General features: G+C 38.6%; 1 protein-coding gene and 1 long non-coding RNA gene across 5 annotated transcripts in view; one reads left to right on the top strand and one right to left on the bottom strand.

Annotated features, from left to right (window-relative positions):
• The window catches only part of PACRG (parkin coregulated), a 267,294-nt gene that overhangs the window by 155,737 nt on the left and 97,661 nt on the right, over positions 1-13,896 (bottom strand). The window lies entirely within an intron of this gene.
• The window catches only part of LOC148217113 (uncharacterized), a 71,108-nt gene that overhangs the window by 21,835 nt on the left and 35,377 nt on the right, over positions 1-13,896 (top strand). The window contains exons 2-4 of one of the 2 annotated variants that reach the window (XR_015796517.1): positions 2,476-2,615; positions 9,080-9,150; positions 9,270-9,418. This is a non-coding gene — a long non-coding RNA (uncharacterized LOC148217113). The remainder of the gene's footprint in view (positions 1-2,475; positions 2,616-9,079; positions 9,151-9,269; positions 9,419-13,896) is intronic. The other variant, XR_015796518.1, reaches the window with a different exon arrangement.

Raw genomic sequence — 13,896 nt, 5'->3', positions numbered from 1 at the left:
AGAACAGTATTATTGTATAATACTGTATAAGTAGTATTGTGTAATGAACTTGAACCATTGTGTATTTAACTCGAATCATTGTGTATTTAACTTGAATAACTGTGTATTTAACTCAAATTTTGCTGCCGTAGTCTCTGATCTTAACTATGGATTGTTCTTAAAACAGAAGTTCTTAACTTGGGGACTACCTGTATTCTAGATAGGCCAAATTCAAAAAGTACAGCCATTCACAGGATGGAGAGAACCATGCAACTGTTAAAGCCAGGTTCCTTTTTTAAAAAGGCTCTAATTCAGCACCATAACATGCTTAAATACCAAGGGACTTATACATAGACGTTTAAGAACTAAGAGCATCAAGGCTTTTTGACCAGATGACAAATGTGTCAGCTTCACATTCTCTCACATTAAGTTTTTCCCATCTCATTAATAAAGAAATTTAAGTTTAATTTAAAATGTGGTTATACTTGTGCCAACTTCCCAAATCTAGCCAACATTTCCTCCATACCTAAGTCCCACTGACAATGTAACAGGACAGTTGTGAATCATGTTCTACAAATCTCATAGCATGTTTTAAATGAAAAACTTCATAGACTCATGAACTGTACAAGGCTGTTCTGTGTACAGAATGAATTAAATCCTATAGCTGGGTCAAACTAAACAGGGTTACACCTGGATAGTTTTTGGATGGGAGACTGTCAAGGAATTCCAGGCATATAGGCTAAACTCAGAAGCTGAAAAACACTACCATGAAAGAAGGCAATAGCAACAAAACAATATGAATGTGTCTATTAATTCATCAAAGGAGATTTTGTACCAAACCTCATAACATAAGAAATTCATCACATTCTTCACATTCATCAGTTTTTTTCAACTGCATGCTAAAGTATGAAAGAGGGAATAAGATAAAATACCATGAAGATCCCTTAGTCTCTCAGTTAATAAAAGCAACAATTCTATATAATTGCATATAATTGTTTAGAGAACATCTCTTATTTGATATATTTTATTTGAGCATATCCTGTTGTATGTAGTACTCATATATGAAAGATAATGCCCTAATTTTAACTACATATTTTGAGTCCCCCCCATGAAGAAATTATCTCTGAAATGGCAATTTTATTACATTTCAGAATCTGTTTTGTAAGTAAGAATTGGGCAGGATGCTGAAATTGTTTATTATTTTAGTTCCTATAGCCACCCACCTGTGCATTACTTCAGCAGTTTACAAGGCTTGAAACAACAATATAAACAAAACAGCCTTGCTGGGGATTGGAGGGGGGCAACCCACAAAAATTAACAACAAACAACTCATACTTAGTAGTGGGCTGACAAAATGTCCCAGACTAGTACCTCTGGAAAGAGCCAGTCCATCAAGGTCCTCTTGAGGGAAGGCAGGGCCAGAGCTGTACTGATCATCTGGCATATGCCTTCACCCTAAATGCAAGTTAATATTATCATTATTTACCCAATTTTGTAGCATTTCTTATACAGAAGCATCTCAAACTGGTTTACAAACTTAAAATAGACAGTAAGAATAAATTAATATCAAAACAATATATATTAAAAGGGAAGGGGGAAAAAACCTCACTGATGCAACACTCATCCTGGATAGGACTGGATGAAGAGAGATATTTCAACTGGTGCCTAGGAGATAAAACAGGAAGTGCATCATGAACTTCAAGTGTAGGAGCCTTAACAAGAAAGCCCATTCACAAGTGACCTAAAGTTGGCATTTTGCAATTCTTGACACACAGAGGAGAACCTCCCCCACTGGCCAGGGTTCAATCAGGTCTGTAATGGTGAGTGTGGCATCTCTAGTACCTTTATAGAATACAATAAAGAATGCAATTATCAAGTGAAGCGACAGAATGCTACTGTAAAGCCAATCCCTTCATTTTCTCCTTTGCCCTGTATGGTCTTATAAAAAGCTATAATACCAAATTCAAATGCAGGCTCAAAGTTACAAACAGCTGTCCAAGGGCCTAAAACAGTAGAACAACCCACCATAATTAATCAAGGATTGGGTGTATTAAGGTGCACAGATTAAACCTAATGAACAGAGAGTGGAAATGACTAAAAACAACTCAGGAAGTGTTGCAACAAAAGCAGTGAAGAGAAACAATTATATTAACTCAAAACCATATTACACATCAGCTGGTTGCATCTGGCATGCAGAATATTATTGGGGCAGATAACTGGTTTATGTACGCATGCCAATATGAGATTCATGACAGAATGCTATTGTGTTCATATCTCAAAATAATCAGAAAAGATAGTTACAGCAACCTAAATAATGCATGTGAACACTAGCGTTTTTTAAAAAAACAATGACTTGCTTCATTGAATGCTAACGTTCATGAATAACAATGATTGCATGTAACAATCCCATCACCACAGCGCTGTCAAAATGAAAAACTACAAAATGCTCATTTCTAAAATCATGTGCTTAACTTGAATTCTTGATGCTGTTATCAGAAAACTCTCTGACTCCCCCAGAAGCCTGGGTTTGGGAAACTGAATCAGTCTCATCTGCTGGAGGCTCAAGGACTTGAACTCTTATGGCTGGAATTATTCTCAGGAACTCCTGCTTATAACAAGCTGTGGGAAAAATAGAGGTAACTTTCTCATCTTCCATTTCATTTGGAGATGATGGATCTGATGCCAGTTCTAAACATCAGAGTCTCCTTTAAATATGTTTTAAAAATAATTAAATTCATAGACTACTCAGAAAGAAATCATGGAAAGAAAAACTGGACTGTAGCTAACTCCATAGCATGTTTCTGCATTCCCCATTTGCAATTCTTCCTGTATACTTGGTGCATAGAGAAACAGCGTTTAAGAACCTTTAGAATGCTTTCTTTGGGATTTTTCTCAGGCATTCTGAGAAAGAACTTGTTAATAGAAATTAGACCTGCCTTTTCCCACAGTTGGGTTCTCCATATTAACAATAAAGATCTCTAAGAATGTTTTCCTTTCCTAGATTAGGGGGCCCTTCAGACAGTCACTCATGCCCTATTCACCTTGCAGCTTGACTAGTGGAACACGCTTTGCATAAGGCTGCCCCTGAAGACCCACCCAGAAGCTTCAGCTGGTCCAGAATGTGACAGTGTGAAATGTAATGGGCATGCCTTGGTATGCCCATGTAACACCTCTGCTTCGCAAGCTGTACTGGTTGCCACTTTGCTTCTGGGTGTGATTCAAGGTGCTGGTTGTTACCTATAAAGCTCTACATGGCATAAGGCCTGGTTACTTGAGGGACTGCCTGTCTCCCATAGCATCTGCCCAGCTGATTTGTTCCTACAGGGTTGGCATACTCTGGGTTTCTTTGATTAAACACTGTCATCTCTCAGGACCCTGGAAGTGTGCCTTCTCTGTAGCACTGCCTGCCCTCTGGAACGATGTTCCCCCAAGATCCAGATGACCACCACCCCACTCTGCTGTTGTTTAAAAGAGCTGTGAAGGCCTGGCTTTCCACCCAGGCCTTTGGCGAGGGAAAGGGAGACCTCTTGCTTCATTCCATCTGTCTGTTGCAGTTGCCATCTTTTATCTTTATCTTTTATTGGTTTTATTGTAATTTCTTTGATTTTTGTGAGTTATTATTATTATTTGATCTTCCCCCAGAAATTCATGTAGCTCCCACCCTTATGTGAAGACCTGGTTGTTCTCCCAAGCCTTGGGGACAGGGTGACTGTGGAGCCCCCTTAGGTCCTTTAGCTTGTTTTATTTTTATTTGTTTTGGTATTGCTTTGAATATTTTGCTCCTTTGATCAGTTGTGAATAAATAGAACGTTTCTAGCTGTAAGCCACCCAGAGTAGTTTAGAAATTGAGTGACTGCTAAATCCAATAAATCAAATCAAATCAGATCAATCAATAATGGAATTTTGCATCATACAATCAATAGCCTAACTGCAGCCATGTTCAGTTGAATGTGGTGACAGTTTCTTTGAACACTTCTTTCATCAACACAGGAAACTTGGAGATGGCTAGAGTAAGGTCAAAGCATCTCCCCCCCCCATCTTCTCTATAGCTGTTTTTCAAAATGGAAGGTAACGTTTCTTTCCCTAAGAGCAAGAATCTACCCTTTTCACTTTCTATGGTTTTTGAATTTTGGAAATACAATTGTATTCCATTTTTTTTCTTACGTCATGTTTGGATTTTGGGGGGAAAAAATTCACAAGAATGCTCTTTTGCATTTTTCAGTGATATAGACTTTTGTAGGCAGTTCTCCTAAATACACATATTTTACAAGTATTTTCCTCTAGTCTGTGTTTTTTACATTTTTCCTAATGCACACACTTTTATAGGCCATTTTAATTAGACAAATGCATCACAGATTTCAGAAAAGTATGACAATCAAAGGATTATTGTGTTCCAGTTCACATATTTGTTTCAGCAGTGCAAATTAGAATGATCTACATTAAAATGCAAACCAAATTCTCTTTCATCCTGAGGTGAGAGATCACTGATGAGGAGATCCATATACTTACAATGTTCAGCCTTATGTGGTCTTCATAACAATATTGGATTTCTGATTCTCCTCAAAGTCCATAAATAAGCAGTATGAAATATGTGCACAATATTGGCTGATGAGATCCACTGTGCATCTTAAGCATTTTTTTATGATGCACAGCTATACATTTCAGCTGAATCTGGTCGACTGTTATTGGGCTAGGCAGATTAACCAAGCAGATTAATTCATATTCTCAAATTCCCAGTAATAACTATATAAGGAGTGGGGCTGTTTGTATAAAGTCTTAAGAAACTATGATCTTACATAGAATGAACACCATTTTCAGGGCAACACTAGCACAAGGATTGTATTTATTTTACTTTTTGCAACCTATTATATCCTCCTTCATGAAGTCTTTAATTTCTTCCATTTAAGCAAGCTTTCAATCTTTTAAGCACCACAATATTTTTATCAACATGTCCAGCCAGCTACATTAATGTATTCAGACTTTTTCAATGTCTTAAACATTCTATTGCTGACTAGGAAATAAGTGGCCATTTCTTGCATGCCAAGCACTGCTTGGCTGCATTGAATCAAATGCACAAGAAAGGAAAGATTCAGTATAATATTTTTTTACATGGATTAAAGAAATGAAAGGTAACTTAAGTAAAATCAGAAACAGTGAGCTTATTGTATTTTCCATCTGCTGGATTCTATCTTCTAATTGTTTTGTTTGCTGTACATTCGCAGTGAATGTAATTTCAAAGCATATTTTTCTTTCTGACAATATCCCACCCCCATAAACCATTTTTTAGTAATGAGTGTTTCTTTTTTTGACTTTGATGTTGCATACATTTCTTCTTTTTCAATGTTGCAGGTAATGCATTTCACAGTGAACAAACCCTGGCATATTTATTTCCTTACTTTGAGTCTCTTTAATGACATTTCTGTCTCTATGTCTGACTCTCTGTGTATATATACATTTGCATTTGGCCTTGCTATTTGCTGTTTAGTTAGATAAGTAGAACAGCATTAATCAAAAGAAAGGAATTTTAACAAGAACTGAAAGGATAGGAAGCAGTACTATTCATTTAGGGTTTAACAAAAATAATTTAATCTTTGCATTCTTCCTAACATCTTATATTTGATGTTTATGGCAATTCTTCAAAGTCATATACATTTTAATTTAGCTGAATATCAGCACAATTGTTCCAAGTAATTTTCTCCTAAAAAGCCTGACGATTCTCTAAAATTTATTGTGGTGTCTTTAATAGGATTTTATAACTTTTATTTGCTGCCATAAAATAGTCTGCCACTGTTTTTTATTGATGCAGTTTGTTTTTATCACACACACAAACACACCAGTTGAACAGTTTATGTTAGCACATGCAGCACTTCACTATATGACAAAGTATCAAGATGATTTGGCATAACCACTAGAAAAAGCACACTGTATTCTTTAAAAATGAAAACATAGAAATAACTTTGGAAAAAGAAATAAAGCCAATATGACTTCATCAATATATGCTGGTAGACATAAGAACAAAATAAACCTTTCATAAAAGCTCTTCTTAGTGTACGCTTTATTGTTCCTATTTAATATGCAGCTTTACAAAGAGAAATAGTCATTTAACAGTGTCTAATCAGACAACATAGCAGACTGCATCACTTCAGTCTCACATTTAAAAATCACTAGAGAATATTTCTCTGACAAGCCTTATTTAAAAAGTAAACAGTCTGCATACATTATTACTTAAAGGGTGTCCATGATGCCCAAGGTTACAAGCAATAAATCATATTTTTATTGCTTCAAGTAGTGGCTGAGAATCATTTGATGTAACAGACTTCTATTTTTAATTATTGGCACAATTTACAATGCTGCATTTTCAGCCTTTGCACATGAAGACCAACGAAACAGATGAAAAGCTGTGGGAAACAGCACCCTCCCCCCCAACAATTGTAGCAAAGTACAGTTGTATGCAAAAGCTTAGGCAGTGAGCAAATGGCTTGTTTCAATGGATTCCTAAGTAAACAGAAGCTGACAAAACCTCGACATGGCACCAAGTTAAACAAGATCTTTTGGCAAATATGAAAACCCAGTTACTATTTGAATGCAGTTGTTTATAGATTCAAAATAAGAAAACAGGGAATATGGCAGGTGCAGAAGTTCGGAAAGCCTTTGAGTGAGGACTTAGTAACACCTCCTTTGGCAGTAATAACAGCTTCCAAGCATTTCCTGCAGCCAGAGAAGAGTCTTCCTATTCTTGCTTTTCCAAGATTTTTTCCCCACTTGTCCTTGCAGAACACTTTCAGCTTAGAAATATTCTTCGGTTTCTTGTATGGACTGCATGTTTGAAATCTCTCTGTGTACCTTCAATAACATCCAAGACTGGAGGCTGTCAAGGCCATTTTAAAACCTTTGTCTTTCGTTCCAGTAAGTCCTTCACGATCAGTTTGGAAATATGATTTGAATCGCAGCCTTGCAGAAATATCTAGTTTCAATTTCTTCACTTCCTTTGGCTATTGGGAAGAAAGGTCAATAGACACTAGTCTGCAGTTCTGAATTTCTCCGAGGTTTATTATGGGCAGCTCTCAATTCCATCTTGGGAGAAAAAAGGGGATTAAAGGAGCCTGACGTTGGGCAAGCTGTAACATGTAATTATAGCAACAAGGAGAGATAGACTGAGAACAAACATGCTGCATTAGCTATTCTCATTTCACCACCTTCTTGGATTCAGGCCAGGCCTCTGAAGTGAGGAACTTTGAAAAACAATTCCTTGTGTTTTCTTTTAACTTTAGAATGCCTGAAGAGTCCAAACGTTAAATCTATTAATTGTCTATTGGCCTAAATAAAATGGTGGATGTGTGTGTGTGTGTGGGGGGGGCGGAATAGAGAGGAGGACAGAATGACATGGCTGGAGTCCCAAACATAACAACATTTTGTTGCAAGATTCATTTATAGCAGGGGTCGGGAACCTATGGCTCATGAGCCAGATGTGGCTCTTTTGATGGCTGCATCTGGCTCGCTGCCAAATCTTTAATAAAAAAAATAATGGGGTAAGGCTTAGAACACGTCTTCTATCCGCCGAGCGCAGGCCACGCCCTCCTCCGCATCGCATCTGCATCCGGCATCCTTGGGACTTACCCTACCTTGCCCCGCAGCATCCACGGCCAAACGGGCCTGGAGCCGCATTGTCCTCCACAGGCAGCCGCAAATCGAGGCCCCGGCTTTGGCCTAGCTCCCGTCGGCGGCCCACGCGAATGCGATCCGGGTGCACTGCTTTGCATCCTGCTTCCGCTGCCCCTGCTCTGTTGGGTGAGTCCTCATCTTGGGCTGGCCCTGTTTGTGGCCCCAACGAGGTACGAGACATATTTCAGGCACGGTGCCACTTTCCACCAATGGCCGAAAATCGAGCATATTGTATGGCTCTCACGGAATTACATTTTAAAATATGTGGCGTTCATGGCTCTCTCAGACAAAAAGGTTCCCGACCCCTGATTTATAGGAATATCCAACTTAATTTTTGAAATTTCTTCTCCTTTTTGTGTAGCTGAAATGGCAACTGCTATATGCAAGAGGGAGAAATGGCTGGGGGAGACCAATTTTGCAGAAATACCATTTAAAAAAAGCCCTAAAGAAGTGAAACCAAAACAGCTCAGTGAGAATGAAACAGGCCCAGTGGACCTGAAATGCTGACTGGTAACCAAGGCTAAAACTCGGTCGAGCATTGTGGAAAAGAGCATGCTTGAGCAGGAGCACACACCCAGAGTCACAAGAGAGGACAGTAATCAATTACATATTAAACTCTCCCTGCTGTAAAATTAATAACCAAAAAGGAATAATAATAATAATAATAATAATAATAATAATAATAATAATAATAATATCATCATCATCATCATCATCATCATCCACATACGATCAAGTAATAACTTAAAAAAGGACATCATTGGGGGGGTGTATATGTACACCCCCCCACACATATTTATATTACTGATCCATATTAAATATTTCTGTCTAAAAAAGGCATTTGTATAGATAGAAGTAATACTGTATGTTTTAATAATCTGTATCTGGATGCATGGCAATCAGGTTTCAGACTCGGTTATGGGACCCAAAAACCACATTAATCACCTTAAGGATATCCTGTGGCACAAAGGAGCACAACTATTCTTGTTCTGCTACATCTCTCAAAGCTTTTGGTATTTTTATCACAGTATTCTTCTGGAGCTCCTACAGGGGTTGGGATCAGAAGCACCATATTTCAGTGGTTCCAATCCTTTCTAAGTAAGTGATTCCAATTAATGGTTGCATGGAAAAAAAGTTGAATTCTTGCACGCTCTATTATAGGGTGCCACAGTCTCCATTCTTTCATCTAACCTGTTTAACATTCACATACATTTACTAGAAAAGGACTTCCACTGGTTCACGTTGAGGTATCATTAATATGCTGATGATACTCAGTGATGCATTCCACACTGGGCCAAATAGAGAATGCAGGAGAAGTTCCAAACTGGTGTCTAGAGGCTGTCAGGATCTGCAGGGAAGAAATGGGTTCAGACTCAAGACAGAATGGTTATTCATTCGGAGGCTTGTTGATTCTACTACAAACTTTGGCTCTTAATAGATTGTGCTTCCCCATGAAGAAAAGGCTCACAACTTGGGGGTCCTCCTGGATTCACAGTTTCTGCTAGAAGGGTAAGTAGAAGATAGGGCCAGTAGGCCTTTGCCATATCTTGCAGGTGTTCCAGTTGTGGTTTTACTTAGAACAGAAAGCAGTGAAGATGCCACTCATGTCTTTATCATCTTGTAACTAGATTAGTGTAATTCACATTATATGAGGATGCCCTTGAAGACCTCTGGAAACTTCAACTGATGGAAAATGCAGCAACCTGCTGTCAACCCTTCAAGTTAGACCAGACTAGGAAGCCAAAGTTATGAATGGTATTACGACTTTTATTACAAGGTAACAGTAACAGAATATTGCAAGTCTGAATATGCTCCCCACCCTTCCCTTTATCTTCATGATAACCAGAGAGGGTCATGTCTGAGAAGCTTTCTCAAATTACATTTCTATTCTGTACTCAGATTTCCTTTATCTAACTGTTGTCTTGGTTGTGGTACTTCCTCCTGTTCCTCAAGGTTATTCCTTCTTTCCATTACACTCAAGTGTTTATGGGGCAGCTTCACTACTGCCAGGTAATGTCTGTAATGTAATATGAGCTGCCTTGGCTGTCATTATATTTCCAAGTGTAATTTAATGTGCTGATCATAACTTATAAAGCCCCATATGGCTCATAGCTGGGACATCTATGAGGCATGTTTCCTGGAAAGTCTGCCTGCCTGCCAAAACCTAATGAAATTTAGTGAATAGAGAAAGCCTACTGAAAGTCTCCATCTATCATGAGATGTGATTGGATCATAGAAGTGGCCATTCGCTGTCAGAGCTCCTCTCCTTTGGAAGAGCTTGCTCCCCTGAAACAAGGTGAGCTCTCACTCTCATAGCCTTTCAAAGACTCATAAACTCTGTCTATTTTGGAAGATCATCAGAGACAGAACTTAGACTGTTAATTGTTTTAATTGTTTTCTTTTTTTAAAATGGATTTTGTAAGCTGCCCAGGGTCTTCTGGAGTGGACGGCCATATTAAATTGAATAAATTAAATTAAATTACATGTTTAATACAGGTAGTCCTTGCTTAACTATGGTAATTGAGACCAGAATTTCCATCGCTAAACAATGCAGTTGTAAAGCGTGATGTCATGTGACTGTATCACTTACTGATGGCAATCCCAGCAATCCCCGTTGCCATTGTTAAGCAAGGACCATGAGTTGTTAAGCAAGGATCTCACATGACCATGACTTGTGACTTCCTGCTGGCTTCCAACAAGCAAAGTCAATGGGGAAGCTGGCAAGAAGTTGCAAGTCCCGGCCATGACAAGCCTTTCCTTAGGTGGCTTGCAAGCAGGTTTGCGTGCAGGTGAGTGCTACAGAGTGCAGCCTGGCAGGGTGGGTGCTGCAGCATGGTGTGAGGGTGGGTGGGTAGGGAGTCGCTGCAGGGCAGGGGGGTGGGTACTGTGGCATGGTGCGAGCAGGGCCGGGTGGGGGGTGCTGCAGAGTGCAGGTGGGTGCCTAGGTAAGTGGTGTAGCCCAGCGCAAGCACAGCCAAGTGGAGGTGTGCTGCAGACGAGCGTGGCCTGGCACAGGGGGTGCTGCGGAGTGTGGATGTGCGCCCATCTAGGTGCTGTGGCCCAGAACGAGTGCAGCCAGGCAGAGGGTGCTATGGCCCACTGACAGCATGGCTGGGTGTCAGCTATGGAGTGCAGGTGGATGGGTGCTGCTACAGAATACGAGATCCCTGGGTTCTCATACTCTATAGTGGGTTCCTCAGGAGAAAAAGCAACAGGAGTGGGAGTGACTTATAGGAGCGACTTGCGACCTTCCCTGCCAGCTTCCCCATTGACTTTGCTTGTGGGAAGCCAGCAGGGAAGGTTGCAAATGACAATCATGTGACCGCGGGATTCTGCAATCATTGTAAGTGGGAGCCAGTTGCCAAATGCCTGAATCACGATCACATGACCGTGGGGCTACTGCAATAGCTGGAACTTTGAGGACCAGTCATAAATACCACTCATTTAGAGCTGTCATAATTTTAAACAGTTGCTGAACGAGTGGTTGTAACTCAAGGGCTACCCGTAATTATAATTTTTTATTACTGATTTATTTGCTTTGGCATTGTTATTGTTGTTTGTATATACCCTGCTTAAAGTCTTTTTAGATTGAAGTTCCATAGAAATTTTATAAATAAGTAAGTAAGTAAGTAAGTGAGATAAATGCAGGCTAAATATGAGTAAAACAATTCTTAATTAGAGAATCCTTCAAGACTCTTTTCTGATGTCCTAGTTTTTGGCTCATGGCTTTTTCTGACATTTAAATACTATTGATCCAAATAAAGGTGGTCTTTAGTCTTCTATTGGTTTGCTATAGTAGATCAGACAGCAAGCAACAAAAGCTATTATGTACCATTTTATAGGTCCTGGGGGGAAAACAGGCAATACAGCATACTAGAATTAATTACCAACAGTGGTTGCATAATTTTTTTCTGTAATCTAAAAACTTTCAACTAAACTGAATAACTAAATAGATATTGGTATACTATCACTGGTGGCAACTTAATTACAGTTTTCCATATAATCTAGAAAAATTAGATTAATAAGAATCAGATTAATGTTAACTGTGATCTACTCTGTTAATGCCAAAAAAATCTCTGATCACTGGATCAATTCTACATTTTTAAAATGTGTACTTTATTTGGCAAGATGAGGATGAATGAAAACATTATTTGGAAGCTGATCTAAACCATAAATTGAGGGATGAAAGTGGTACTGAAGTGAGCATCTGATCTGCAACATTTCATGCTTCTAAGGTAGCCAGCCTCACCATTCAGAAATTTGCTAGGAGCTCCATTTTAAAAAGTATGTGAGTTAAACAATTCATCAAATTTATTTCTTTAAAACTAATTCAGCTTAATTTAACACATTCAAAAACAAAATCTAATTTAGCATTTTTTTAAAAAGTATACATTGATTTTGAATTAGACTAAAATTGCCAAATATAATATAAATGAGAAAGGCAAAGCAGTACTATGAAATCCATCATTGTATTATTTCAAATAAAATGATTGATCGTACTTATAATCCACTCTTTCTTCAAAGAGCTCAGAAAAGTTATATATGGTACCCATGGATACATATGACACCTATTTAGACAACATATATAGGCCAGAATTGTGTAGTTTCTGTAACAGAAATGCCAAAAGATTAATATGACATGTACAGCAAATACTAGACAGACTTTAACACAAACAATGATTCTAGAAGTGCATTTCTTCCATAGGAAAATTGAGAGTGTGGCTTTGAGTGCACTAGAACGCCTTCTCTGTAACATGTCCTTGTCACTTCCTGTGCATGGAAGATGACTGTCTAGAGTGAGAATATTCTTTTAATGTAGAGGCTGTCTACCTGATCTAGAGTCATGGAAAATTATTGCTTGATATTATATGCCACCTTGGATATAGGAAGATTTTTTCTGTGTACAATTAGCCTCTATATTCAGAGAGATTAGATGAGGATAATATTGAAGATTTAAAAAGACAAGTATTTCCAGTGGAGGAGGAAACAAGATTTCAGAGCAAGGCAGATGAACTTGAAGGAAAAGGATACAGACATATACGGAGTAGACAATCATCAAATCTGAAGAGAACAGAATAAATTATATTGCACAGAGCCAGAAACAGAGCAGTTGTTACTGGAGGAGCAGAAGAATGACCAGGGCACTTTAACCCACCATTTTCATTCCCGTAAATCTGCGGAGCTATCCCACATTTATCCTCATTGCAGCTTGAAGTGGTGAGAACCCAAAGTATAACTTCTTGATGATCATCTGGTATTCAGACAATACCACTGAACCCATACCTTGCTCCTTCCACACTGATTTTGTCTGATGTTTTTGTTTAAAAATTCCCCCACTCTGTTTGATGAACTCCATTCTCCCACTCAGTGCAAAACACTAAAAGATCTTGAAAAGCTGGTGGACAGAGAGGAGCCCAGGAGCTGCAAGGCCAGACTTTCTGCAGATAGAAATATAGCCTATCCTCAAACTCTGAAAAATCCCAGCATCTCAACCTGCAAGTCAAGCAATCTGCAATGTGCGATGCGCCCCAGCTAAGCCAGGATTAAATCAGCTAAGCTACCCCAAACCTATGATGGTTTAGGATCACAACAGTTATAACAGTTCTGACTGTGTGTCTCTGTGTTTCTGTCTGTCGTCTGTCTGATTTATATGCTGTCAATTTCATTCCAACTCATGGGGGCTTAGAGCTATTAAAATGTCCATCACAGATATCAGTATAAAATGATAAAACATTCACAATAAATATAAATGTAAACAATAAATGAAAGTGAATAAACTAAACCTCAATAAATCAATGATATCCCTAAATATAACAATCCTATCACAGTTATACAATAGTTCACAATTTAATCTAACAGAACAGCAAAATAACATGCAAGTATGGAGGTTGTAGTGGAAACAAAGAAGAAATAAGTGTAATATAAATCTGATCTAATCTTTATGGAAAGGATAGGGCAACTTCATTAAAAGTTAAGAAAAATTATTCAAAAAGTGGAACCTTTACAGTCAAAACTGTAAGTGAACATGCCCTTTCTCATTAGCACCCAAGGGTGTTCAGACGCAAACAACCAACTCTTGTATGGGTGAACCACACCATTTCAAGTGAGACAGCAGAAATGGAAAACTGGACAGCTATGAAGGAAAAGGATGAATTTATGGCTACCAAGCCTGTATACATGTAGCCCACAAACATATAAGAATTCCGCTTTTGAGCTGTTTGCTAGAAAGAAGGGGACTAACCCTAAGAAGTGGGA

This window comes from Python bivittatus, unplaced genomic scaffold, assembly GCF_059951505.1.
Source record: "Python bivittatus isolate LINGU-HERP-01145 unplaced genomic scaffold, Pbiv_v1 ctg000020_np1212, whole genome shotgun sequence".
NCBI classification, from domain to species: domain Eukaryota; kingdom Metazoa; phylum Chordata; class Lepidosauria; order Squamata; family Pythonidae; genus Python; species Python bivittatus.
This window is presented reverse-complemented; position numbering and strand designations above follow the sequence as displayed.